This window comes from Rana temporaria, chromosome 10, assembly GCF_905171775.1.
Source record: "Rana temporaria chromosome 10, aRanTem1.1, whole genome shotgun sequence".
NCBI lineage: Eukaryota > Metazoa > Chordata > Amphibia > Anura > Ranidae > Rana > Rana temporaria.
In genome coordinates, this window is record NC_053498.1 from 141,209,736 (window position 1) to 141,236,885 (window position 27,150).

General features: G+C 46.8%; 1 protein-coding gene across 3 annotated transcripts in view; it reads right to left on the reverse strand.

Annotated features, from left to right (window-relative positions):
* PKNOX2 (PBX/knotted 1 homeobox 2) overlaps nucleotides 1-27,150 on the reverse strand; it is a 524,525-nt gene that overhangs the window by 401,377 nt on the left and 95,998 nt on the right. For all 3 annotated transcript variants that reach the window (XM_040326438.1, XM_040326439.1, XM_040326437.1), the window contains exon 2: nucleotides 5,744-5,796. The gene's annotated coding sequence lies outside the window, so the exon portion shown is untranslated. The remainder of the gene's footprint in view (nucleotides 1-5,743; nucleotides 5,797-27,150) is intronic.

A 27,150-nucleotide genomic window follows, 5' to 3' on the forward strand; every position in this document is an offset into this window, starting at 1 on the left:
TATGTGGAATGGTAAATCTTGCTTTTACTCTCGACATGTTTCGCATACAGGACGCTTCATCAGGAGCTTAGAGTTTGGTTAAACAGGTCTCTGCATAGGTTTGTGGAAACGACCGTTAATGATAAGAAAATATGATATATACAGTGTTGTTGCCTAAACAGCCTTTTGGGCATGTATTAGGTCCTTTAAAACAGTGTTCCCCAACCCCCGGTCCGCGGCCCACTGCCGGGCCGCGGCACTTCTGCAGCCGGGCCGCGAGCAGGCGGCATGAGAGAGCCCCACATGCTGACCGCGGCACTCTGCCATTCAGACCGCAAGGAGACTTTTCTTCCTCCTGCGTCGCTCATAGAGCCGACAGCGGGAGGCGTAACAATTCTGGGTGGAGGGCAGAGCTGCCCGAGGTTATCAAACAGGCGATTGGCTGCTAGGACTGTCCTTCATCCTAGCAGCCAATCGCCTGTTTGTTACCTTGGCCCTCCATCCCTCCCTGCAACTTTTCTCCTCATGCTGTGCCTCCCTCCGATCTGTCCCTAAGTGTGGGGGGTGGAACCGAGGACTGTAATGTGTGGGGGACGGAACCGAGGACTGTAATGTGTGGGGGACGGAACCGAGGACTGTAATGTGTGGGGGACGGAACCGAGGACTGTAATGTGTGGGGGACGGAAACGAGGACTGTATTGTGTGGGGGACAGAACCGAGGACTGTAATGTGTGGGGGACGGAACCGAGGACTGTAATGTGTGGGGGACGGAACTGAGGACTGTAATGTGTGGGGGACGGAACTGAGGACTGTAATGTGTGGGGGACGGAACTGAGGACTGTAATGTGTGGGGGGGAGAACTGAGGACTGTAATGTGTGGGGGACGGAACTGAGGACTGTAATGTGTGGGGGACGGAACTGAGGACTGTAATGTGTGGGGGACGGAACTGAGGACTGTAATGTGTGGGGGGGAAGGCTGAGGACTGTAATGTGTGGGGGACGGAACTGAGGACTGTAATGTGTGGGGGGGAGAACTGAGGACTGTAATGTGTGGGGGACGGAACTGAGGACTGTAATGTGTGGGGGACGGAACTGAGGACTGTAATGTGTGGGGGACGGAACTGAGGACTGTAATGTGTGGGGGGGAAGGCTGAGGACTGTAATGTGTGGGGGGGGAAGGCTGAGGACTGTAATGTGTGGGGGGGAAGGCTGAGGACTGTAATGTGTGGGGGGGACTGAGGACTGTAATGTGGGGTTATTATATAAATAGGGGCAGATGACAGTACTGTTAATGGGGGAGCCCAGAGTATGACAACACTACCAGTGACAGGGTGAGTGTGAGCAGGGCCTAGTGGGGACACTAGCTTCATCTGTTGGGGCCTTACCACATCTGGTGGCAGGCAGCATGGCAAGTGACAATCCGCATCTGGTGGCAGGCAGCGTGGCAAGTGACAATCCACATCTGGTGGCAAGCAGCGTGGCAAGTGACAGTCCGCATCTGGTGGCAGGCAGCATGGCAAGTGACACACTCAAAGCTCCCACTGATTCAACATTATGGTGGGTTTAACTTTATTTTTTACTACAATGTAATAAATAGAAATAATGCGCTGACAAATTGCCCGCGAAAAATCGCTTACCCCCCGCATGCCATCCCCAACCTCCCCCCAACCGGGCCTTGGAAAATTTTCCTCCATGCAGCCGGTCCCCGGTGCCAAAAAGGTTGGGGACCACTGCTTTAAAACACCGTTTTATGATGATAAAAAAGCTTTGGCTGACGCACGCTTGGTTGAGAGATGGTAGTGGAGGGTAGGCAACCGGTTACCCCATCCAAAGTCCCTAAAACGTGTCCCTGGAACTGGTGTATCTACAAATGTAGGGTCGGTTGGACATCAAGGGGAAAGAAAGGCAGGGTGGGGAATAGAAACCCCAGCACAGAACCAGAGATAGTCCCTTGAATAATGCAATATTATCTTGATGTCCAGGGAGTAAAAATCCAGCCGGGACCAGTAGGGAGCATGGAGGGGGTAGTGTGTCCGTGTTGCATTGACGCGTCAGGGGTGTACCTACAGGGGTCGCAATGGTGATCCAGCCCCATGATGCAGGTGGCCTGTGAGCCCCCCCTGTAATCCTGTATAGGAGGAGCGACGGAGGCAGCAGCATAGCCACTCACAGCCCTCAACTGAACTAAATGAATGGCCAGGAATAACTCTGTACAGAGCTTCCTGTTCATTCTCTGTCTCAAATGTGAAACATCAGAGGTCTGTGGTGGAACTTTAAAGGACACAAAGAACATTTGCATCTGGACCCTGGCATTCCGCCACAGGGCTCGCAAGAAGGGCTCTGGTTGGGGGTCAGAGGGGCCCATCATGGTTTCTTGCATTGGGGCCCATCATGGTTACTTGCATTGGGGCCCATCATGGTTCTTTGCATCGGGGGCCATCGTGGTTTCTTGCATCGGGGGCCCTGAAGATTTTAGTGACGCCACTGGGCAACAGTAATATTTCTTTATCTAGTTCACTGTTTACAGTTCTAATAAATCTCCCCAACAGCTGGAGGTTTTCAAAAATGGTGCAATGATATTTGGAGCTCAAAATCAACCGAGAACCTCGTGTCCACACTATTACTACGAAAGACAAACCTTCCTGACAATAGAAGGGTATGTACAGTTTCACATTGACTTGACTCTGATTTTCGTGAACTGTTTACAGAATAAGATTCTGAATGTTCATGGAGTCTTGAGACAAGGTAACCCCCGACTGATGGGTCTCCATGACTCTCGTGATGTTGCCTTCCAGAAAACAAATCATTTACGAAAACCTCCTTCTGTTAGCTACAAAAGTTCTCGAAGTTCCAGCTGTATCGGCCACCCACACAGTCAGGATACCAGAGTGACAGAAATCTGGATATAAGTATCATTACATTTTGCGTGGGTGTAAATATTACTCACAGGATCACATCTTGCCAACAGACAGTGAGGATTTCAGACAAATTTAAAGTTAGAATTAGAAAAAAAAAGTTAACTTATTACACCATATATCTTGTTCTTTCTGAAAAGGGAATGAATAGAGGGTAACAAGCATGGCAGAACATAACGCAACAATGAACGCTACGACTGTGTTCCTCAACCCTTTTTCAGTGAAGGCACCCTCTAAAATTATGGACAGTCTCAAGGCTCCGCATTCTAAAATGTAAAAAACAATTCGAATAGTTTTACATAATACAGTGGAACCTCGAATTGCGAGTCACGCGGTTAACGAGCGATTCGCAATACGAGCACTGTATTTAAAAAAATTGTGACTCGGTTTGCGAGTGTTGTCTCGCAAAACGAGCAGGATTCAGGCCAAAGCGGTGTGCAGTACCGCTTTTGGCCTGAGGTGGGGGGTGCTGGAGCCGATCAGAGCCAAACGTCGCCAATCGCAGCCGATCGGCGCCATTCGCAAATGCACGGAAAGGCCAGAGGACAGCGCGGCTGACCTCGGCAAAAGGAAGTCTTGCCGAGGTCAGCCAAAGTGTCCTCGGGCCTTTTCGGCCGTTTCCAAGGCTCTCCGGCGCCCCCCACATTCGGTATTGCATCCTGAATGAAGTCAACGCGGAACAAATTATTTTCGTTTCCATTGACTTCAATGGGGAAATTCGCTTTGATATGCGAGTACTTTGGATTACGAGCATTCTCCTGGAACGGATTATGCTCGTAATCTGAGGTTCCACTGTACATCAACATCCACACACATAGGACACCCAACGGTAGCAGTGATTTATTCTTCCAAATCCAATACACTTTTGTACACTGGTACTGACTATCAATGTTTTTCTTCTCCCTCAGTTTTTCTCCATCGCTCAGCTAATGTGACACCAGTGCTGACAGAGAGGGGCAGACGAGGAGGGTCAAACAAGGATGACGACCAACATCCTCCTTATCAACTGATGACATCATTGGTTGTTAGGATGCCGGTGGCAAGAAGGTCATAATGGTGCACAAGGAAAACTAGTGGCTTTGTTTAACTAAAAGGCAGGCTTCATCCACCCACCTGCTTGTATACAATTTTGGGGCAATTTTTAGGCATTTTACCAAGGCACCCCTGAAGGATCCTCAAGGCACCCCTGAACAAACCTCAAGGCCCCCCTGAAGAAACCTCAAGGCACCCCTGGAGGAACCTCAAGGCACCTCTGAAGGAACCTTAAGGCACCCCTGAAGGAACCTCAAGGCACCCCGAAAAAACCTCAAGGCACCCCTGAAGGAACCTCAAGGCACCCCTGAAGGAACCTCAAGGCACCCCTGAAGAAACCTCAAGGCACCCCTGAAGGAACCTCAAGGCACCCCTGAAGAAACCTCAAGGCACCCCTGAAGGAACCTCAAGGCACCCCTGGGCACCCTGGTTGGAAAAGGCTGCGCTACAACAATGTACAATACTCAACATTTTGATCTTCCCTAGGCATTGGTGGTGGAGGGTCCCACTCAGTAGACTTAAAAGAGACCATGCCGGGCAATGAATTAAAATGTAACATGTAGAACTTTTTTTGAAAAATACTGCAATGCAGCGCAGTAATAAAAATGATTCCTGTAGAAAATTACCAATTTTTTGCTTACCCATGTTTTACAAAACCCTGAATACCACAGAAAAGTTGATGGCTCATATGAACTCTTATGCTTTATACACAACGTCTGTGTGTCCCCTTCATTAGCTTGGTCTTAAAGTAAAACTGAAGGCAACTTTTTTTTTTTTGCATTTCGGATAGAATAACGGAGGGTTGTAATCCCGAGGCCCCCCCTGACCGCTTTGGCCCTTTCCATCGGTCCTGGTGCTCTTTCCATCAGTCCCGGGCCACTTTGTATTCCATGTTCTCTTTTACTCCAATGGAATTCCATCGAAATTCCGATTGGGGTTTGGCGAAAACAAAAGCCTGATCGCGTTGACGGGGCATTACTCGTAAACGAAGGTTCCACTGTAAGTGCCATGTTTAAGGTTTTAAAAATCCAAAAATAAGTTTTGTCTTTAGTTATACTTTAATCACATTCTACGCACAGATTTGAAACCACCTACAGAATGGCCCCCATTGGTAACCCAACTCCAGGCACCATTATTTTCATAGACTTACAGTGCTTACCTTTCCTATGTAGTCATTTATGGAGGGACTTCATCAAAAAGCTTAAAGTGGAACTTTAGTCAGAAAATTACGTCCTGCTAGATCACTTCCGGTTGGCCCCTTTTGCAGGCATAGGCACTGGATTGTAAGTTCCTTGCTAAAGAACAATATTTTTTATCAAGTTGTTATGGGTAAAGTTCCACGTTGGTACTCCCCCACTCCCTTGACAACATCATTACTCGACTGGTAGACACCAGTCTGTTGTTTCATTACCCCCCTGTGTGCCCGGGCCCCCTACATTAGGACTGGTGGTCCCCCCCTATGAGCGGCCCTGGTCACCCCCCCCCCCCCCGCGCGCCGTGTGGACAATGCAGCCAAGCATTTTGAGAACAGACGGGGGTAGTGACACAACACCAGCCCTGGGGCCTATCATGGCTCTGATATCTCCAGCAGGAGGTGTACTATCTGACAAGAACTAAAATAAGTCTTTCGTAGAAAGCCCACAGAGGTCAACACAATACCAAGCACTATAAATCTACGAAAATTAAGTTGAGCCCCGGAGTTGGGCTTTACGTATGCCACTAAACTATCTGTAATAATAGTAACAAACCCAACTTTTTACAACACTCTTAAAAAAACTTTCACCCTTGGTAAAACAACAGTACAGTCAACGACTTACTTGTTCACGGGATCACATTGCAAAAGACTCCGGTTTCTGTACTTGCAGGACACCTATAAGAAATGAGAATGGATTACTAAAGAATTTCCACGTTAGCTGCTAATTCAGCATTATAAGGATATTACTAATGTGTGAATCACTTGTATGGGTGTATGCGAAACTCCGAATGACCCCAAATGCGGTCAGCGTGATATACAAAATTCCTGGCAGCATATGATAACATAGTGGTTTAGTAGTATATATATATACAGCAGGTAAAATAAGTATTGAGCACGTCACCATTTTTCTAGGTAAATATATTTTGAAAGGTGCTATCCACATGAAAGGTTCGCCACATGTCGGTAACAACCCATGCAATCCATACATACAAAGACACCAAAACAAATACGTTCATAGATTAAGTTATGTGTAATAAAATTGAATGACACGTGGAAAAACTATTGAACACATGAAGAAAAGGGAGGTGCAAAAAGGCATGTGTGACAGAACCCACTGTCACTGTTGTAGTGAAGTCAAAGAGTGCATTTGGTGGATCTTCCCATACAGAACAACACGGCACCAATGTAGTGAAATAATGTATATTTTGGAGACCGGTTAGATAATTGATATTTAGGTGTTAGTATGCTGACTATAAATTATAGTGTCCCACAGCAACACACCAGGCTCTCCAGAGAGTGCATTTATTTGACTTCCAATACAGAATAAAGTCCAAATTCCACAGACGATACAAATCCAACAGAGTGATTCAGAATCCCATCTTTTCCTAGACCTGTGCCATATTCATACAGAGAATATTCTCAGTGACAAGACTGACTGAATGCCAGCTTGAATGTCTCAAATACTGGTCTCACACTGGAGGGAGGGGTTCTTCCAGGTCAACCAAATGTTTCCCTGAATGAATACCCCCTCAAGTCTAATTACCATCAATAAATACTTCCTAGGTAGTCTTGCATAAGATTAACGCATCAAAGGGTCTTCAGCTGTCCCTTTAATATGTTAGAATTCAGCTGGCTTGGACAGTTCAACTGAATTCCTGGTCAATATGGTAATGCAATACAATATATTGTGCCATACATACCTACACATATATATTAATATTACAACAACTGTGTGTTTTGGAAGGGACTGTGGGTGGGCCTCCTACCCACAGATTACGGCCCAGAAGAAACTGGAGACCTGGGGACAAGCTGGCATTGACATAATGTAATGTAATGCTACATCCCTTCTCCCCCATCTCCCCTCTTGTTGCTGTGTCTAATTGTGTTGGTTCATGGCACATAGACAATGGTCTGGACTGGAGACATCTCTCCACAAGGCATGTGTATTGAGAGGCTGCCTGCTCACCATAATCCCTTTATGTTTATCTGTAGTCTTCAATGTACAAGTGTTCTGTTCCCATTGGTTCTTCCTTGTCCCCTACCCCCTCCCCTCTATGACAAGGCTAAGGGGAGTGTCCCTAACTGTGTGTAAAAGTGTATGTCTTGTATTTAATAAACAGTTTAAGCTCTGCATGTTTAACCCTCAACACCTGTGTGGCTTGTCTCGTGATTGATCCATGCTCCGTGTCCCCCCTCCGTGCCGCTGCCATTCTGCTCTCCCCCTCTGTGCCGCTGCTGTCCTCCATTCTGCTCTCCCCCTCCATGCTCCGTGTCCCCCCTCCGTGCCGCTGCCGTTCTGCTCTCCCCCTCCGTGCCGCTGCTGTCCTCCATTCTGCTCTCCCCTCCCTCCATGCTCCCTGTCCCCCCTCCGTGCCGCTGCCTTCTGCTCTCCCCTCTGTGCCGCTGCCGTTCTCCTCTCCCCCTCCGTGCCGCTGCCGTTCTGCTCTCCCCCTCCGTGCCGCTGCTGTTCTGCTCTCCCCCTCCATGCCGCTGCTGTCCTCCATTCTGCTCTCCCCCTTCCATGTTCTGCTCTCCCTTCCGTGCCGCTGCCATTCTGCTCTCCCCCTCCGTGCCGCTGCCGTTCTGCTCTCCCCCTCCGTGCCGCTGCCGTTCTGCTCTCCCCCTCCGTGCCGCTGCCGTTCTGCTATCCCCCTCCGTGCCGCTGCCATTCTGCTCTCCCCCTCCGTGCCGCTGCCGTTCTGCTCTCCCCCTCCGTGCCGCTGCTGTCCTCTGTTCTGCTCTTCCCCTCCATGCTCCGTGTCCCCCCTCCGTGCTACTGCTTCCCCTCTCCGTGCTCTGTGTCCCCCTCCATGTCCTCCTCCGCCCCCTCTGTCAGGATGGAGAGTGGCGGTAGGAGCCGGTAAACCCGGCCCCTACCTTTTCCGAATGAACAGTCAGTGATCACTGACTCTATCCATCCATATGACTGAGCATTGTAACCTGTGTTTACGATGCTTCAGTTTATGAATGGATAGGAGCCTCTGTCTCCTGTCCAGTGCAGCTGAGAAAAGGGACTGGGGGATCTGTGTCCTTAGTCCCTTTCTCTGTCTCAAAGGTGAGATGTCAGGGGTCTGTTATGACCCCTGATATCTCACCAAAGCCCCCCAACAGGGCTAAGAAAAAAAAATGGCAATAAATAATAAAAATAATTAATTGTAAAAAATAATACATATTAAAATAAAAAACACACTGACACATCCATCCCCCCCCCCCCCCAAAAAAAGCATAGTAAAAAAAAAAAAAAAATTGTGAAAAATGTAAATTGTAAAATAAATAAAAATACTGACACATGACATTAACCACTTAAGCCCCGGACCTTTAGGCAGCTAAATGCCCAGGCCAGGTTTTGCGATTCGGCACTGCGTCGCTTTAACAGACAATTGCGTGGTCGTGCGACGTGGCTCCCAAACAAAATTGGCATCCTTTTTTCCCCACAAATAGAGCTTTCTTTTGGTGGTATTTGATCACCTCTTCGGTTTTTATTTTTTGCGCTATAAACAAAAATAGAGCGACAATTTTGAAAAAAATGCAATATTTTTTTACTTTTTGCTATAATAAATATCCCCCAAAAACATATATAACATTTTTTTTCCTCAGTTTAGGCTGATACGTATTCTTCTACCTATTTTTGGTAAAAAAAATCGCAATAAGCGTTTATCGATTGGTTTGCGCAAAATTTATAGCGTTTACAAAATAGGGGATATTTTTATTGCATTTTTATTAATTTTTTTTTTTTTACTACTAATGGCGGCGATCAGCGTTTTTTTTCGTGACTGCGACATTATGGCGGACACTTCAGACAATTTTGACACATTTTTGGGACCATTGTCATTTTCACAGCAAAAAATGCATTTAAATTGCATTCTTTATTGTGAAAATGACAGTTGCAGTTTAGGAGTTAACCACAGGGGGCGCTGAACGTGTTAGGCTTCACCTAGTGTGTGTTTACAACAGTAGGGGGTGTGGCTGTAGGTCTGATGTCATCGATTGTGTCTCCCCTATAAAGGGGATGACATGATCGATGCGCCGCCACAGTGAAGCACGGGGAAGCTGCGTTTACATACGGCTCTCCCCGTTCTTCAGCTCCGGAGAGCGATCGCGACGGAGCGGCTATAAACTAATAGCCGCGCCGTTGTCCCGGATCGCTCCCCGAGGGAATCCGACCGCCGCACGTAGTGGGGGGGGGGTCCCGATCGGACCCCCGACCCGCCGAAAGGCAAGGACGTATATATACGCCCTTCTGCCTGTCCGTGCCATTTTGCGGACGTAAATAGTCGTGCGGCGGGCGTTAAGTGGTTAAAAAAAAAGTATCGGTATTCGGTATCGGCGAGTACTTGAAAAAAAGTATCGGTATTCGGTATTGGCGAGTACTTGAAAAAAAGTATCGGTATTCGGTATCGGCGAGTACTTGAAAAAAAGTATCGGTATTCGGTATCGGCGAGTACTTGAAAAAAAGTATCGGTACTTGTACTCGGTCTTAAAAAAGTGGTATCGGGACAACCCTAGTATGAATACTTTTTCAAGGCACTGTACATAGTTGAAGAGTTTCTTTGCTGATCAAATGGGCATCCCATAAGAACCATTTCCCACCCAAGTTCAGTTCCCCTAATTAAAACAAAACAAACAAAGCTGCAATGACTGTTTCTTGTCTACAGAGAGAGAGCGGGAAATTCATGTGCCTGGCTGTGCAGGGTGGTAGATAACCAGGTTCACCAGCTGCCCCTGCGTGGGTAGCGCTACATTTGTAGATCATTGTGAAGTGTAAAATGAGGACGTGACCCGGCTCCTCGGGTGTTCTAGCCCTATTAGCCGTACCCCCCGGGCCTCAGAGGAGTCCGATGTGGAGGATTGGGTGGCAGTGAGATGTGAAGGACTGACAGGTGCCGCGTATACATGGCTCTGATCTGCTGTGTCCTGGAACCAAGGTTATGTGTCATGTAATTCCTCTCCTATATCTGTCACCAGCGACACATCTGATCCTCTGCCCGAGATTTGTCTCCATACACTAGGAATTCTATGCATCACGCACACCCCCCTCTACATACAATATCGCCGGGGTTATTTAATAGGGCGATGCCAGGGGGGGGCAATGGGGATGTATACGGTGCAAAAGGGGGGGTGCAATGGGGATGTATACGGTGCAAAAGGGGGGGTGCAATGGGGATGTATACGGTGCAAAAGGGGGGGGGGCAATGGGGATGTATACGGTGCAAAAGGGGGGGTGCAATGGGGATGTATACGGTGCAAAAGGGGGGGCAATGGGGATGTATACGGTGCAAAAGGGGGGGCAATGGGGATGTATACGGTGCCAAGGGGGAGGGGGCAATGGGGATGTATGCGGTGCAATACCAGTACATTGCAATCAATTCCATCACAAATAAGATGATTATTATATTGCTTAGGCGGGTAAATAATATAAAGTAAAACTGGGTACACAATAGAGCTGCACCATTCTGGAAAAAAATGAGAATCACGGGTTTTTTTTGCTTAGAATAAGAATCACGAATCTCGCGGCGTAACATCTTCTTTCATATTATATAAAAAAATCGGGCTAACTTTACTGTTTATTTTTTTTTTTGTTTTTTTTTTATTAAAGTGTAGGGGGGTCTGCACTGATAATCAGCACATTGATTATCAGTGTAGACCCATCAGCAGTGCCCACCAGGGATGCCAATCTGTGCCCACCAGGGATGCTAATTCATGCCCACCAGGGATGCCAATCAGTGTCCATTAGGGATGCCTGTCAGTGCCTCTTCATCAGTGCTGCCTATCAGTGTCCATCATTGCCCATCAGTGCTGCATATGAGTGCCGCTTGTCAGTGCACATTAGTACTGCATATCAGTGCCACCTATCAGTGCCCATCGGTGCTGCATATCAGTGCCCATCAGTACTGCATATCAGCGTTGCCTATCAGTGCCCATCAGTGCTGCATATCAGTGTCCATCAGTGCTGCATATCAGTGTCCATCAGTGCTGCATATCGGTGCCCATCATTGCCACCCATCAGTGCCCATCAGTGCTGCATATCAGTGCCCATCATTGCCACCTATCAGTGCCCATCATTGCCACCTATCAGTGCCCATCAGTACTGCATATCAGTGCTCATCAGTGCTGCATATCAGTGCCCATCATTGCCACCTATCAGTGGCCATCAGTACTGCATATCAGTGCCGCCTATCAGTGCCCATCAGTGCTGCATATCAGTGCCCATCATTGCAACCTATTAGTGCCACCTATCAGTGCCCATCAGGACTGCATATCAGTGCCCATCATTGCCACCTATCAGTGCCCATCAGTACTGCATATCAGTGCCAATCAGTGCTGCATATTAGTGCCCATCATTGCCACCTATCAGTGCCCATCAGTACTGCATATCAGTGCCGCCTATCAGTGCCCATCTGTGCTGCATATCAGTGCCCATCTTTGCAACCTATCAGTGCTGCCTATCAGTGCCCATCAGTGTTGCATATCAGTGCCCATCATTGCCACCTATCAGTGCCCATCAGTGCTGCATATCAGTGCCCATCATTGCCACCTATCAGTGCCCATCAGTACTGCATATCAGTGTCACCTATCAGTGCCCATCAGTGCTGCATATCAGTGCCCATCATTGCCACCTATCAGTACCCATCAGTGCTGCATATCAGTGCCCATCATTGTCACCTATCAGTGCCCATCAGTGCTGCATATCAGTGCCCATCATTGCCACCTATCAGTACCCATCAGTGCTGCATATCAGTGCCACCTATCAGTGCCCATCAGTGCTGCATATCAGTGCCCATCATTGCCACCTATCAGTGCCCATCAGTGCTGCATATTGGTGCCTTATCATCAGTGCCATCTCATCAGTGCCCATCAGTGAAGGAGAAAACATACTTATTTACAAAATGATATAACAGAAACAAAGAAAAACGATTTTTTCCCCAAATTTTCTGTCTTTTTTCCCCCCGCAAACACCACCCAGAGAAAGCTCTATTTGTGGGAAAGAAAATGATAAAAGTTTCATATGGATACAACGTTGCACGACCGCGCAATTGTCATTCAAAATGTGACAACACCGAAAGCTGAAAATTGTGGGCAGAAAGTGCCGGGTATTGAAGTGGTTAAAATATATTTTTTTTAATTGTCAGCTCAATATATATAAAAAAAAAGTAATTTTTTTTTTAGAAATAACTGTGTACAAAATAAAACACTTTTATGTCCAAAAATAGATAAGAAAAGATTAAAGTATGCCAATCGGTCACAGAGTCATAGGGCCAGATTCAGGTACATTTGCGGCCGTGTAACGTAACCCGTTTACGTTACACCGCCGCAACTTTCCAGTTTTAGTGCCCGATCCACAAAGCACTTACCCGGAAACTTGCGGCGGTGTATCGTAAATACGTCTGGCGCAAGGCGGGCCAATTCAAATGGCCGTGTGCCGTTTAAATTAGGCGCGCTCCCGCGCCGGACCCACTGCGCATACTCCGTTTCGCAATTCCCGTTGTGCCTTGCGCGCAGTGACGTAATTTTTTTCCGTACGGCGAAGCGCGTAGCGTAATTCCGTATTCCCGGACGGCTTACGCAAACGACGTTCATTTTTAAATTTCGACGCGGGAACGACGGCCATACTTTAGACAGCAATACGATTGCTGTGTAAAGTTAAGGCGCCAAAAACGATGACTAACTTTGCGATGGGAAACTAGACTAGCGGCGACGTAGCGAACGCGAAAATCCGTCGTGGATCGCCGTAACTCCTAATTTGCATACCCGACGCTGGTTTACGACACGAACTCCCCCCAGCGGCGGCCGCGGTATTGCATCCTAAGATCCGACAGTGTAAAACAATTACACCTGTCGGATCTTATGGATATCTATGCGTAACTGATTCTATGAATCAGGCGCATAGATAGAAACAGAGATACGACGGCGTATCAGGAGAAACGCCGTCGTATCTCTTTTGTGAATCTGGCCCATAGTCACCAACACATTGCCCGCCAGTGCCGCTACATTCTAGGGCATCGAGGAATCGCTGACCCTTGGTGGTGAAAGGGTTAAACATAAGTGCCGTTCCTGAGCGTCTACACCCCGCCTTCCAAGGCTGCGATCTTCTTACTTCAGGTGACAAATTCGCACTTTACAGGTGAGGAAGATTCAGGGACACCGCGGAAGGAACAGGTGACAAGTGTCTCAGGAAACAGATGTCTTGGATTCGGAACAAAGTAACGCAATACGAAGAAAAAATATAAAAAGACGCTCCTGATTCTAAAGGACGGTTCAATCATCTTTCACGGGTTCGTTTTTCACGATTTTTGGGGGGATTCTGGTCTCCTTGGGGGGAAAACGCCCGCAGGATCCCACTATGAAGGAAATGACAAAGCTTTATTGTTCCGTATGTAACAGACAAGTAACATTCCTTTCCGGAGATAGGAGAGCGAGAAACCAACGCGAGATCTGAGGATCTCAACTTTTTCATTTATTTCTCTTTTGTGGCTCCAAGAGTCACTTTCCCCGAGAACCCGACTGTCCGCCTGCCATCGTTTTTTTAACCGCTTGCCGACCGCCGCCAGGAGATATACGTCAACAGCAGGGCCGTCTTCAAGGCAGGGCAAAAGGGGCCGCTGTCAATGCTGTGGGGCCCAAAGCAGCTGCCTCATACTTGCCAACTATCCCAATTGAAATTCCCTCATCCCTTGAAGTTTTAGTCATGTGCTGTGTCCTGATATCTCAGTGTGAAGTGCTGTTACTAATGCTGACCAGCTCTGCCCTATTGTTGTGTACGAATGACTCACCTGCAGACCCTGTGTTTACATGTAAATAACCGTCATTCATATGTAAATAGCGGCAACATTCATATATAAATAGCTGAGGCCGGCGGCATTGATATGTAAATAAAGGCGGCATTCATATGTATATCATGCCACTCTGCAGTGAGGAGATGATGTGCTGTAACCTCTAGCAACCAATCAATGAGCGGTATTACTGTACCGTAATCTCTAGCAACCGATCAACAAGAAGAAATCAGGTGCTGTAACCTCTAGCAACTAATCAGTGAGCGGTAATGTGTGCTGTAACCTCTAGCAACCAGTCAGTAAGTGGCAATGTTATGCTGTAACCTCTAGCAACCAGCCAGTACGTGGTAATGATATGCTGTAACCTCTAGTAACCAGTCAGTAAGTGGTAATGATATGCTGTAACCCCTAGCAACCCGCCAGTAAGTGGCAATGATATGCTGTAACCTCTAGCAACCAGCCAGTAAGTGGTAATGATATGCTGTAACCTCTAGCAACCAGCCAGTAAGTGGTAATGATATGCTGTAACCTCTAGAAACCAGTCAGTAAGTGGTAATGATATGCTGTAACCTCTAGTAACCAGCCAGTAAGTGGTAATGATATGCTGTAACCTCTAGCAACCAGCCAGTAAGTGGTAATGATATGCTGTAACCCCTAGCAACCCGCCAGTAAGTGGCAATGATATGCTGTAACCTCTAGCAACCAGCCAGTAAGTGGTAATGATATGCTGTAACCTCTAGCAACCAGCCAGTAAGTGGTAATGATATGCTGTAACCTCTAGAAACCAGTCAGTAAGTGGTAATGATATGCTGTAACCTCTAGTAACCAGCCAGTAAGTGGTAATGATATGCTGTAACCTCTAGCAACCAGCCAGTAAGTGGTAATGATATGCTGTAACCTCTAGAAACCAGTCAGTAAGTGGTAATGATATGCTGTAACCTCTAGTAACCAGCCAGTAAGTGGTAATGATATGCTGTAACCTCTAGCAACCAGCCAGTAAGTGGTAATGATATGCTGTAACCTCTAGAAACCAGTCAGTAAGTGGTAATGATATGCTGTAACCTCTAGTAACCAGCCAGTAAGTGGTAATGATATGCTGTAACCTCTAGCAACCAGCCAGTAAGTGGTAATGATATGCTGTAACCTCTAGTAACCAGCCAGTAAGTGGTAATGATATGCTGTAACCTCTAGAAACCAGTCAGTAAGTGGTAATGATATGCTGTAACCTCTAGTAACCAGCCAGTAAGTGGTAATGATATGCTGTAACCTCTAGCAACCAGCCAGTAAGTGGTAATGATATGCTGTAACCTCTAGTAACCAGCCAGTAAGTGGTAATGATATGCTGTAACCTCTGACAACCAATCGCAATCGCTGCCTGATCTGATACTGTAAACTGATTTTAAGTCCTGCTGATATTTATTGTATGTCTCAGAGCACTCGGAGAGCGAAATTGCATTGGGGGGGGGGGGGCCAAGAATTTTTTTTGCCCAGGGTCCAATCAACATTAAAGACAGCCCTGGTCGGCAGAATGGCACGGCTGCGCAAAGCAACGTACGTTGCTTTGACTTTGCTGCTGTGCGGGTGTGCTCGCCCCTCCCACGAGCTTCATGACAGTGTCCGTGGGACACACGGACTCGATGTCCGCCGGTGTCCCGCGATCGTGTGTCACGGAGCTGCAGAACAGGGGATGCCTATGTAAGCAAGGCATTTCCCTGTTCTGCCTCGTGACAGGACACTGATCTACTTCTCATCGGGAGCAGTGATCAGTGTCGTGTCACTGGTAGTGTTATGGATTGTTTAATACTCTAATTAAATGACTATTTCTATTATGTACACATATACATGCTAAATCTCCTTACTCAAAATGGCCCCTCCAGACACCCCCTCCCACCAAGGAAACAGGAATGCTGAGGCAACCACAATGACTGAAGAAACTAGAAGACCCTTAGATAAGAGATTACCCAATCCATGAATGACAGCACAAGCTACGACTGTGATACTGCATTGCAAACAATGACTCATGATTTACTATAAAGAGGGCTACATGCCCAAAGCAATAAAGGAAAAGATTCATTTAGCTGAACAAAGGTGTCAGCGCGTCTTCTACACGCACGTATATTTACGTTTGAAATTAGGCCAGGTGCAGATACTCAAAACAGACACTTGTCTGATTCCAAAACAGTAACCCATCCCAGTTAGAATCACTCCCTAGGACAAACTTAACCCCTTCCTTGCCCCCTAGTGGTAACCCCTTCCTTGCCCACTAGTGGTAACCCCTTCACGGCCAGTGTCATTTACACAGTAATCAGTGCATTTTTACAGCACTGATTGCTGTAGAAATAACAGTGGTCTAATGGTCTAATAGCGCAAATGACAATGGTCCCCCCTGTGCCCTTTGTGTTGACTAGTCTTTGATTTATGGAATGTTTTCCTTTTGTAAAATCGATTTTATTGAAAGTACTAATGAATATATTTCATTCTATCAACTATTTATACTTTATTTCTTGAAAGGTGGTGTGTATATTGGGGCAAGCTGGTAGGGGCCCCAGATGCTATTATGACGTCCCTGACTTCAGCAAGTCGTCTTCATCACATCTAGATGCCTAAATGCATTGAGTTGCTGCCATGTGATTGGCTGATTTGTGTTACCAAGCAATAAAGTGGCCGGTGAGTGTATATGGAACCAATTTGGCTCAGCGCACATTTTTAGAGCCACTGGTTGGGGACCCTTGGCAGAAGTCGGAACCTCCTGCCTTGCACCTCATTTTTAATGCCAGCCTAAAAGCTTAGGGCCAGATTCTCAGAGGAGATACGACGGCGTATCTCCAGATACGCCGTTGTATCTCTGAGTTGCGCCGTCGTATCTATGCGCCTGATTCTTAGAATCAGTTACGCATAGATTTCCCTTAGATCCGACAGGCGTAAGTCTCTTACGCCGTCGGATCGTAACTGCATATTTACGCTGGCCGCTAGGGGCGTGTACGCTTATTTACGCGTCAAAATATGTAAATCAGCTAGATACGCGAATTCACGAACGTACGCCCGGCCGACGCAGTACAGTTACGCCGTTTACGTTAGGCTTTTCCCGGCGTAAAGTTACCCCTGCTAAATGGTGGCGTAAGTGCGGCGTAGCAATGTTAAGTATTGCCGTCGTTCCCGCGACGAAATTTGAAAATTTTACGTTGTTTGTGTAAATCGTCCGTGAATGGGGCTGGACGTAATTTACGTTCACGTCAAAACCAATACGTCCTTGCGGCGTATTAGGAGCAATGCACACTGGGAGATTTCCACGGACGGAGCATGCGCCGTTCGTGAAAAAACGTCAATCACGTTGGGTCACAGAACATTTACATAAAACACGCCCCCCTGTTCCAAATTTGAATTAGGCGGGCTTACGCCGGCTGATTTACGCTACGCCGCCGCAACTTACAGAGCAAGTGCTTTGAGAATACAGCACTTGCCCGTCTAAGTTGCGGAGGCGTAGCGTAAATCGGATACGTTACGCCGCCACAAAGATACGCCGCTGTACGAGAATCTGGCCCTTTGCATACAAAATTTGCAAGCGTTGCGAGGACATAAAATGACTTTTGGAACGTTTTAGAGAGAACGATCTCACACATACATGCATGGTACTAATTCGAACCAAAGTCACTGCGACTGGTTATAAGGCCGCGCTCCGAAAAGCGATTCCTGTCCCAAAGCCTCATTACTTGCACTGCTTTTCAACCCCATTAGAATCACTTTAGCATACAGCCCATACTCCCACTGAAACTGGACTTAAAAAAAAAAGAAAAAGAAAAAAAAAAAGCATTTTCTTAATTGTAAAAACCAAATGGGAAAAGGCATTAACAAAGGAGAAAAAGTATAATGGCCATCAGGACAGCGATAAAGCAAAATTAATGGCGCGTTTGGAGGAATTATACCCACTAAATACCAGTTTCGAAACTCTTGTAGAAAAATGATCTTGATTAGATTGCCAGTTTTCTTTTCCAGATGCAAAAACGTCTACGCAGTGGGCGATCGACTCTACAGACATCAAACCCCTGTTCTTAGCAACTTGGGACCACGAGCGAAACCGCGAGCCCCCGCTTTTATTCTGTACTAGTAGAAGAAAAAATGCCCAGAGGTTTCTGGAGTGGAAAAGGAGCCTGTTAGGTGGATTTTAACCACTTCAGCCCCGGACCATATTGCTGGTCAAAGACCAGAGCACTTTTTGCGAATTCGGCACTGCGTCGCTTTAACTGACAACTTATATACAGTTAAAGAGGAGGTTCCTACCTCCTGCTCATATTTCTCTAGCAATACACTTGTAACCAGAAACATAAATTAACATGTGCTAATTAACTAATCCCTTAACCACTTAAGCCCCGGACCATTTGGCTGGTTAAAGACCAGGCCACTTTTTGCGATTCGGTACTGCGTCGCTTTAACTGACAATTGCGCGGTCGTGCGACGTGGCTCCCAAACAAAATTGCCGTCCTTATTCCCCCACAAATAGAGCTTTCATTTGGTGGTATTTGATCACCTCTGCGGTTTTTAGTTTTTGCGCTATAAACAAAAATAGAGCGACAATTTTGAAAAAAAATTATATTTTTTACTTTTTGCTATAATAAATATCCCCCAAAAATATATAAAAAAAACAATTTTTTTCCTCAGTTTAGGGCGATACGTATTCTTCTACATATTTTTCGTAAAATCGTAAGCGTTTATTGATTGGTTTGCGCAAAAGTTATAGCGTTTACAAAATAGGGGGTATTTTTATGGCATTTTTATTAATATTTTTTTTTACTAGTAATGGCGGCGATCAGCGATTTTCTTTCGGTACTGAGACCTTATGGCGGACACTTTTTACACATTTTTTGGGCCATTGGCATTTTTATAGCGATCAGTGCTATAAAAATGCATTGATTACTATAAAAATGCCACTGGCAGGGAAGGGGTTAACACTAGGGGGCGGGGAAGGGGTTAAGTAGGTTCCTGGGTGTGGCCTCACTAGGGGGCGAGGAAGGGGTTAAGTATGTTCCCTGGGTTTGTTCTAACTGTAGGGGGGTGGCCTCACTAGGAGAAATGACCGATCTGCAAGATCAGCATTTTTCTCCCTGACAGGACGGGGAGCTGTGTGTTTACGAGCAATCGCGTGTGCCCGGCGGCGATCGCGCACACCGGGCACGCGCACGGGAGTCGGGGGCGAGCGGGCGACGCATGCGCGTGCCTCCGGCGGCGCACAAGCGCCCCTAGTGGCCCGATGGACTTTTTTCATCGGACAAACCGATCGTGTGTGGGCCCGATCAGTCTTTTTTTCCATCAGTGTTAAAAAATAGAACATGTTTTAAAAAACGATAGTAAAAACCGAACGTCTGTGTGGAATTCCATCGGAGAAAAATCCATGCATGCTCAGAATCAAGCCGACGCATGCTCGGAAGCATTGAATTTTTCTCCATCGGTTTTTAGACCATTGCAATCCCGATCGTGTGTACAGGGCTTTAGGACTCCTGACCAATCAGGTGTCAGTCAGGACCCAACTTCTGGAGGAGAAGCAATGGTACCGGAGCGAGGAGCTGCAGCCCAGATCCATCTCTGCCTGATCTGCTTCCTTCCTAAGGCAATACGGTCACTTCTCCTCTCTGCCAATTGGATCTTAAAGTGGAGCTCCACCCTAAAGTGGAACTCCCGCTGATCGGAACCTTCCCCCCCTCCAGTGTCACATTTGACACCTTTCAGGGGGGTGCACCCACTTCCGGCCACACAGTCTTGGGCAGACTGCGGGCATGACGTCACCTCATGTCCCCCCCCCCCGTTGTGTTCTGGGAACACTCGGCTCCCAGTACACAGCGGGAGTCAATCGGCAGGCGTAGCGCTTTTCGCGCATGCGCCGTAGGGAACCGGGCAGTGAAGTCGGAGCGCTTCACTTCCTGGTTCCCTCAACGAGGATGGCGGGGGGGCAGCAGAGTGAGGAGCGATCGCTCGTCCTCTGCTGCGGACGGCGCTGGACTCCAGGATAGGTAAGTGTCCTAATATTAAAAGTCAGCAGCTGCAGTATTTGTAGCTGCTGGCTTTTAATGTTTTTTTTTTCAGCGGAGCTCCGCTTTAAGACGCGCTTTCTGATTGTCCGAGAAGAGAATCCAAAAGAGAATAGGGAATATCAATTTGTTAATGTCACACAATTGGGTAGGCTCAGGGCGCAGTGCTCTGCGCCCCGAGCCCACCCCTTTTTTAAGCCAATTGGAACGTCAGGCGCTAATCATGTGCTTAAAAAAAAAAAAACCCCATTGAAATCCATGCGTCCGGTGCCCTGCATGTAGATTAGAGGCTGGGTGCATAGATTAGGGGGGGCCCCTAATGGAGCAGCCGCCACTGGTTGAAGGTAAACCTAAAGGAGATTGAACAACAAAAGGTTGTATTTGCCCAGATTCTCATACAATTACGTTGCTCCTGGGCAGCGTAACGTATGTGATTTACGTTACACCGCCACAGGTTTACAGCGTTAGTGCCTGATTCTCAGAACACTTACCTGTAAACTTGCGGCGGTGTATCGTAAAAGCGCTCGGCGCAAGCCCGCCCAATTCAAATGGGGCGGGCACCATTTAAATTAGGCGCGCTCCCGCGCCGAGCGTACTGCGCATGCTCCGTCGGGTAAATTACCCGACGTGCATTGCGCTAAATGACGTCGCATCAACGTCATTTGCTTAGACGTTAACGTAAATGGCGTCCAGCGCCATTCACGGGTGTCTTACGCAAACGACGTAGATTTTTTAAATTTCGACGCGGAAACGACGGCCATACTTAACATTGGCTGCGCCTCATAGACCAAGGGGCAACTTTACGCGTCGGAAAGGCTACGGAAACTACGTAAATTCTCTGCGTCGAGCGGGAATCGTCGTAATTTGCTAATTTACATAAGCGACGGGGAAAACGACGTCCGCGACACCTAGCGGCGGGAAACAAAATTGCATTTAAGATCTGACAGCGTAAGAGCCTTACGCCTGTCAGATCTAATGGGTATCTATGCGTAACTGATTCTAAGAATCAGTCGCATAGATACCCGGGGCCAGATTAGGACTTACGACGGCGCAAATGGTGTTGCGCCGTCGTAACACCTTTGACAATCTGGGCCATTGTGTGTATCCAGCGTTAGACATGGAAGAAAGGTTCTGCTCTGGCTACCTGCTGACCATTCACAGCAGAGAGATGTAGTATTGGCATTCCGCTAAAACCCCAAAAAGTCCAATAGCAGCTAAAAGTAGTCACTAGGTAGTGCCAACTAGGTGGCAAATCGGCCCTACAAAGGGGGTCCTCCTCGCCAGTTTTAGGTAAAAGAGCAGAGGTAAGAGAAACCTTGCTGCCAGTTCATGTCCTTGTCAAGACAAAAGGATGATAGTCAGTTTCAAATTGCACTTCATCTGACTACACAGAACATTTTTAAAGGTCATAACCATTCCACTAATGTGTTTAATAGCGCAGCAAGGAGGTGACGCCATCAGTGACTGCCTATCCGTTACACAGCAGAGAACAATGCGCTGCAGACACTAAACTCGGACCGTCTTTTTTACGCACACCGACTCAGCACAAGACGGGCCGGGGAATGGAGGGGGGGTCAGCTTTGACTGCAGAAATAAACGATGGTCGGTTATCTATATGGTTTCAATATTTGTAAAATTAACAAAAGCTGCTGACCTGCAATACATGAAATATTTCGAAGCGGCGTTGTATACCGTATTTATCTGCCTATAGCGCGCACCGGCGTATAGCGCGCACCCCTAATCTAGAAGGGAAATTCCTGAAAAAAAAAAAAGAATTACTTACAGTTATGGGCCAGATTCAGAAAGAGATACGACGGCGTATCTCCTGATACGCCCTCGTATCTCTGAGTTCCGATGGTCGTATCTATGCGCCTGATTCATAGAATCAGGTTACGCATAGATCTCCCTAAGATCCGACAGGTGTAAGTGTCTTACACCGTCGGATCTTAGGCTGCAATTCCAGGCCGGCCGCTAGGTGGCGCTTCCGTATTTTTACGCGACGAATATGCAAATGAGGAGTTACGCCGATTCAAAAACGAACGACCGCCCGGCGCTTTTTTTTTTTACGTTGTTTGCGTTCAGCTTTTTCCGGCGTATAGTTACCCCTGGGTCTATGAGGCGCAGCCAATGTTAAGTATGGCCGTCGTTCCCGCGACGAAATTTGAATTTTTTACGTCGTTTGCGTAAGTCCTTTCGCGAATACGGATGGACGTGATTTGCGTAAACGTCGAAAGCATGACGAATTGCCGACGTCATTTGGAGCATGCGCACTGGGATTCAGCCGGCACATGAGCAGTTCGTTCGGCGCGGGGACGCGCATCATTTAAATGATACATGCCCCCTACCCGCCAAATTTGAATTCCGCCAGGTAATTTACGCTACGCCGCCGCAACTTTACAGGCAAGTGCTTTGTGAATACAACACTTGCCTGAAAAACTTGCGGCGGCGTAACGTAAATGAGTTACGTTACGCCAGCAGAAAGATCCGCTGATCTTTCTGAATCTGGCCCCTGGTGTCTTGGCCGGCATCCATCGGCGGCCTTGTTCGGTCCGGCGTCCATTTGCGGCCATCCCTGCGGCGTTCGTCCAGGTGTCCGTCTGCGGCTTTCTCGCGGCGTCCGTCCAGGTGTCCGTCTGCGGCTTCCAGTCCAGTCCTCCATCCGCACGTTGCCCAGGGTTGCGGCGTTGTTCGTTTTTGAATTAGGCGCCGAGCCGAAAGGAGCCGGATTTCCTGTTTGTTCGGCTCCTCTCGGCTCCTCTCGCGTGGCTAGAGCCGCAGCCTCGGCTCGGCTCTAGGCTGCGGCGCCTAATTAAAAAAAAAAAAAAACACCGCGCACCCACGATTTTCCCCGGATTTAAGGGGAAAAAAGTGCGTGGTATACGCCGACGTTGTCTAAACGGTATCAGCTTCTGCAAGCATTTACATCGACAACATTTTCAACAACTTTGAAACTTAAAAAAAAAAAAAAAAACGTAAAGTTTATGTAAAGGCAAAACTTTTTTTTTCTTTTAGATAGCTTGTTTGGTTGGCCTTTGAGTGTCACATACCTAATTCAAATTTTAAATGCAAAGGGGTTGGAAAAAAAAACCCATAGGTATGGTGGGATTTTGAAGGCACAAATCCAAAATATAATTAAAAAATATAAAGTTTATTACAAAAATGCATTAAAAAAGGAAAAGTATTCATACCCCTTGAAATTCTCCAAATTTTTTCATGTTACAACCAAAAACGTAAATGTATTTTATTGGGATTTTATGTGATAGACCAACACAGAGTGTCACATAACTGTGAAGTGGAAGGAAAATCATAAAAGGTTTTCTAAATCTTTTACAAATGAATACGTGAAAAGTGTGGGGGGTACATTTGTATGGCGCCCCCCGGAGTCAATACGTTGTAGAACCCCCTTTCTCTACAAGTCTTTTTGGGGGTGTCTCTACCAGCTTTTCCCATCTAGAGAGGGACATTTCTGCCCATTCTTCTTTGTAAAATATCTCAAGCTCTGTCAGATTGGATGGAGAGCGTCTGTGATCAGCAATTTTCAAGTCTTGCCACAGATTCTCAATGGGATTTAGGTCTGGACTGTGACTGGGCCATTCTAACACATGAATAGGCTTTGATGTAAACCATTCCATTGTAGCTCTGGCTGTATGTTTAGGGTCGTTGTCCTGCTGGAAGGTGAACCTCCCCCCCAGTCTCAAGTCTTTTGCAGACTCTAACAGGTTTTCTTCTAAGATTGCCCTGTATTTGGCTCCATCTATCTTCCCATCAACTCTGACCAGCTTCCCTGTCCCTGCTGAAGAAAAGCATCCCCACCACATGATGCTGCCACCACCATGTTTCACGGTGGGGATGGTGTGTTCAGGGTGATGTGCAGTGTTAGTTTTCCCCCACACAAAGTGTTTTGCTTTTAGGCCACAAAGTTTAATTTTGGTGTCATCTGACCAGATCACCTTCTTCCACATGTTTGCTGTGTCCCCTCCCCCACATGGCTTCTCACAAACTGCAAACAGGACTTCTTATGTCTTTCTTTCACCAATGTCTTTCTTCTTGTCACTCTTCCATAAAGGGCAGATTTGTGGAGAGACCACTAATAGTTGTCCTGTGGACAGATTCTCCCACCTGAGCTGTGGATCTCTGCAGCTCCTCCAGAGTTACCATGGGCCTCTTGGCTGCTTCTCTGATGAATGCTCTCCTTGCCCGGCCCGGTCAGTTTAGGTGTAGGTTTGCAGTTGTGCCATACTCTTTCCATTTTCGGATGATGGATTGAACAGAGCTCCGTGAGATGTTTAAAGCTTGGGAGATTTTTTATATAACCTAACCCTGCTTTATACTTCTCCACAACTCTATCCCTGACCTGTCTGGTGTGTTCCTTGGCCTTCATGATGCGGTCTGTTCAATAATGTCCTCTAACAAACCTCTGAGGGCTTCACAGAACAGCTGTATTTATACTGAGATTAAATTACTCCCCATCAAATCATTCTCCGCAGCTGTTACCTTTTGTACCACCACCCCGTCCCTTTAGAATGTAAGCTCTATGAGCCGGGCCCTCCTGTACCTTTTGTATTAAACTGTACTGTAATTGTGTTGTTCCGCCCTGTACATTGTAAAGTGAGTGAGTGAATGACTTGTATAGCACTACACATGCAAACTGAATCGCCTCTAGGCGCTTTTTTGCAGCCAGTGTATTTCTGGCTAGTGCTGTCATTTACCCCACGTAGGATCTTGACACGCTTGGGACACACAGTGGTACACACATATATACATACTGGGCCAACTTGGCCAGGATCCAATTAACCTACCAGCATGTCTTTGGAGTGTGGGAGGAAACCAGAGTACCCAGAGGAAACCCACGCAGACACAGGGAGAACATGCAAACTCCAAGCAGATGGTGTCGTGGTTGGGATTCGAACCAGCGACCCTATTGCTGCTAGGTGAAAGTGCTAACCACTACACCACTGTACTGCCTAAAGTGCTGCATAAACTGTTGGCGCTATAAAAAAAAGTTTATAATAATAATAATAATTACACACAGGTGGACTCTATTTACTAATTAGGTGACTTCTGAAGGCAATTGGTTCCTCTAGATTTTAGTTAGGGGGTATCAGAGTAAAGGGAGCTGAATACAAATGCACCCCAACACACATATTTATTTGTAAAAAATGTATAAAACCATTTATCATTTTCCTTCCACTTCACAATTATGTGCCACTTTGTGTTGGTCTATCACATAAAATCCCAATAAAATACATTTACGTTTTTTGGTTGAAACATGAGAAAATTTGGGAAATCTGAAGGGGTATGAATACTTTTTCCAAGGCACTGTAACTATGCAGTGAAGCCATGCCTGGAGCTCAGCTTTAGGTGATTTTTTTAAAATATCTCAAGAGATTAAAAACAACAGTTCCCATTGGGCCACCTCACCTAGACCCTCCTTTGTTCAATCCTGTGGTATTGAAGCCCGCGTGCATGGGGCCACAGAAGATGGCGGTAGAACATACAGACCACAATGGTATACGTTGAACAAGACAAAACTGCATTATTAGAGTAAAACAAATGTTTAATTAGTTCTAATAGTTCTATATGTGAAAAACACTACTCCCAAATGCCCGCCATTCAATATGTTCTTTTATGTCCCGTGTCTCCGAAGAGTATTTATATTTTAGGACAGAGATAGTTTACACGTAATAGACAAAACTAAGTGACCAATTTATATCTCCGAATCCATTACCGGGAATAATGAAAATCTTGCAGCTGTTAAAAGGAATTAATTAGAGAACGATGCAAAGCAGCAATGCGTGGAGGCAAATTAGAACCAAACAGAAATACCAAACGAAATCGCTAACGCAATGCCAACGACATAACGATGGAATAACAGTAATAGGCCACCCAGCAATGACATCCCATAACCAGCCCCATGTCCGGCCATCGCAGAGAGCTTCAAATTCCTTTTTTTATGTTATAATTTCCCTATTACAACAACCACTGTACATAGCATTAGGCTTCACCATTCTGTTGCTACTCTCCTGGCTGTTATACTACATCCTATGGATTCACTACTTAGATGGCTTGATGACCCCTGAGAATGATGAATGATCTACTTATTGTTCGTAGCTTTAGGATCTATTGGCCCAGATTCACATACAATTAGATGGGCGCAGCGTATGTGAGATACGCTACGCCGCCGTAACTTACTTTTTTTGGTTTGAATCCTGAAAGAATTCGTCCCGTAAGTTACGGCGGCGCAGTGTATCTCTTGCGGCATAACGGCACCTGATTCAAATCGGCGAGTAGGGGGGCGTGTTTCATTTAAATGAAGTGCGTCCCCGAGCCGAACGAACTGCGCATGCGCCGTCCCTAAATTTCCCGCCGTGCATTGCGCTAAATGACGTCGCAAGGACGTCATTGGTTTTGACGTGGACGTAAATTACGTCCATCCCGACGGCCATACTTAACATTGAGTACGCCACGAAATAGCGCTTTAACTATACGCCGAAAAAAGCCGACTAGAGACGACGTAAAGGAATGCGCCAGCCGCTCGTACGTTCGTGGATCGTCGGAAATAGCTAATTTGCATACTCGACGTGGAAAACGAAGGGAACACCACCCAGCGGACGCCGAAGAATTGCATCTTAGATCCGAAGGCGTACGAAGACGTACGCCTGTCGGATCTAACCCAGATGCCGTTGTATCTTGTTTTGAGGATTCAAAACAACGATACGACGCGGGAAATTTGAAAGTACGCTGGCGTATCAGTAGATACGCCGGCGTACTCTCTCTGTGGATCTGCCCCTTTGAGTTTAAAGTTACACTATATTGTCAAAAGTATTGGAATGCCTGCCTTTTTCACGCACAATGGCTCAGATTCACAAAGCACTTATGCCGACGTATAACAAGTTACGCTGACGTAAGTGCAAATGTGCGCCGTCGTATCTGTGCGCCAGACCCACAAACTAATATACGCCTAAAAACAGGCTTCACCCCGCCAACGTAACTTGCCTACGCCGGCGTAGGGTGGGCGCAAATTTAGGCTGGACGCATGGTGGCGCTCCCATTGATTAGCCATTCAAATATGCAAATGAGGGAAATACGGTGATTTACGAACGTGCGTGTGCCCGGCGCATGCTACGCGAGATGCGCGTAAGTTGTACGTCCGGCGTAAAGTTATTCCCCATAAAGGAGGTGCAACCCGGCAACAGACATGCACAGGTCTGCACCAGGTAACACAAGCCGACGTATTT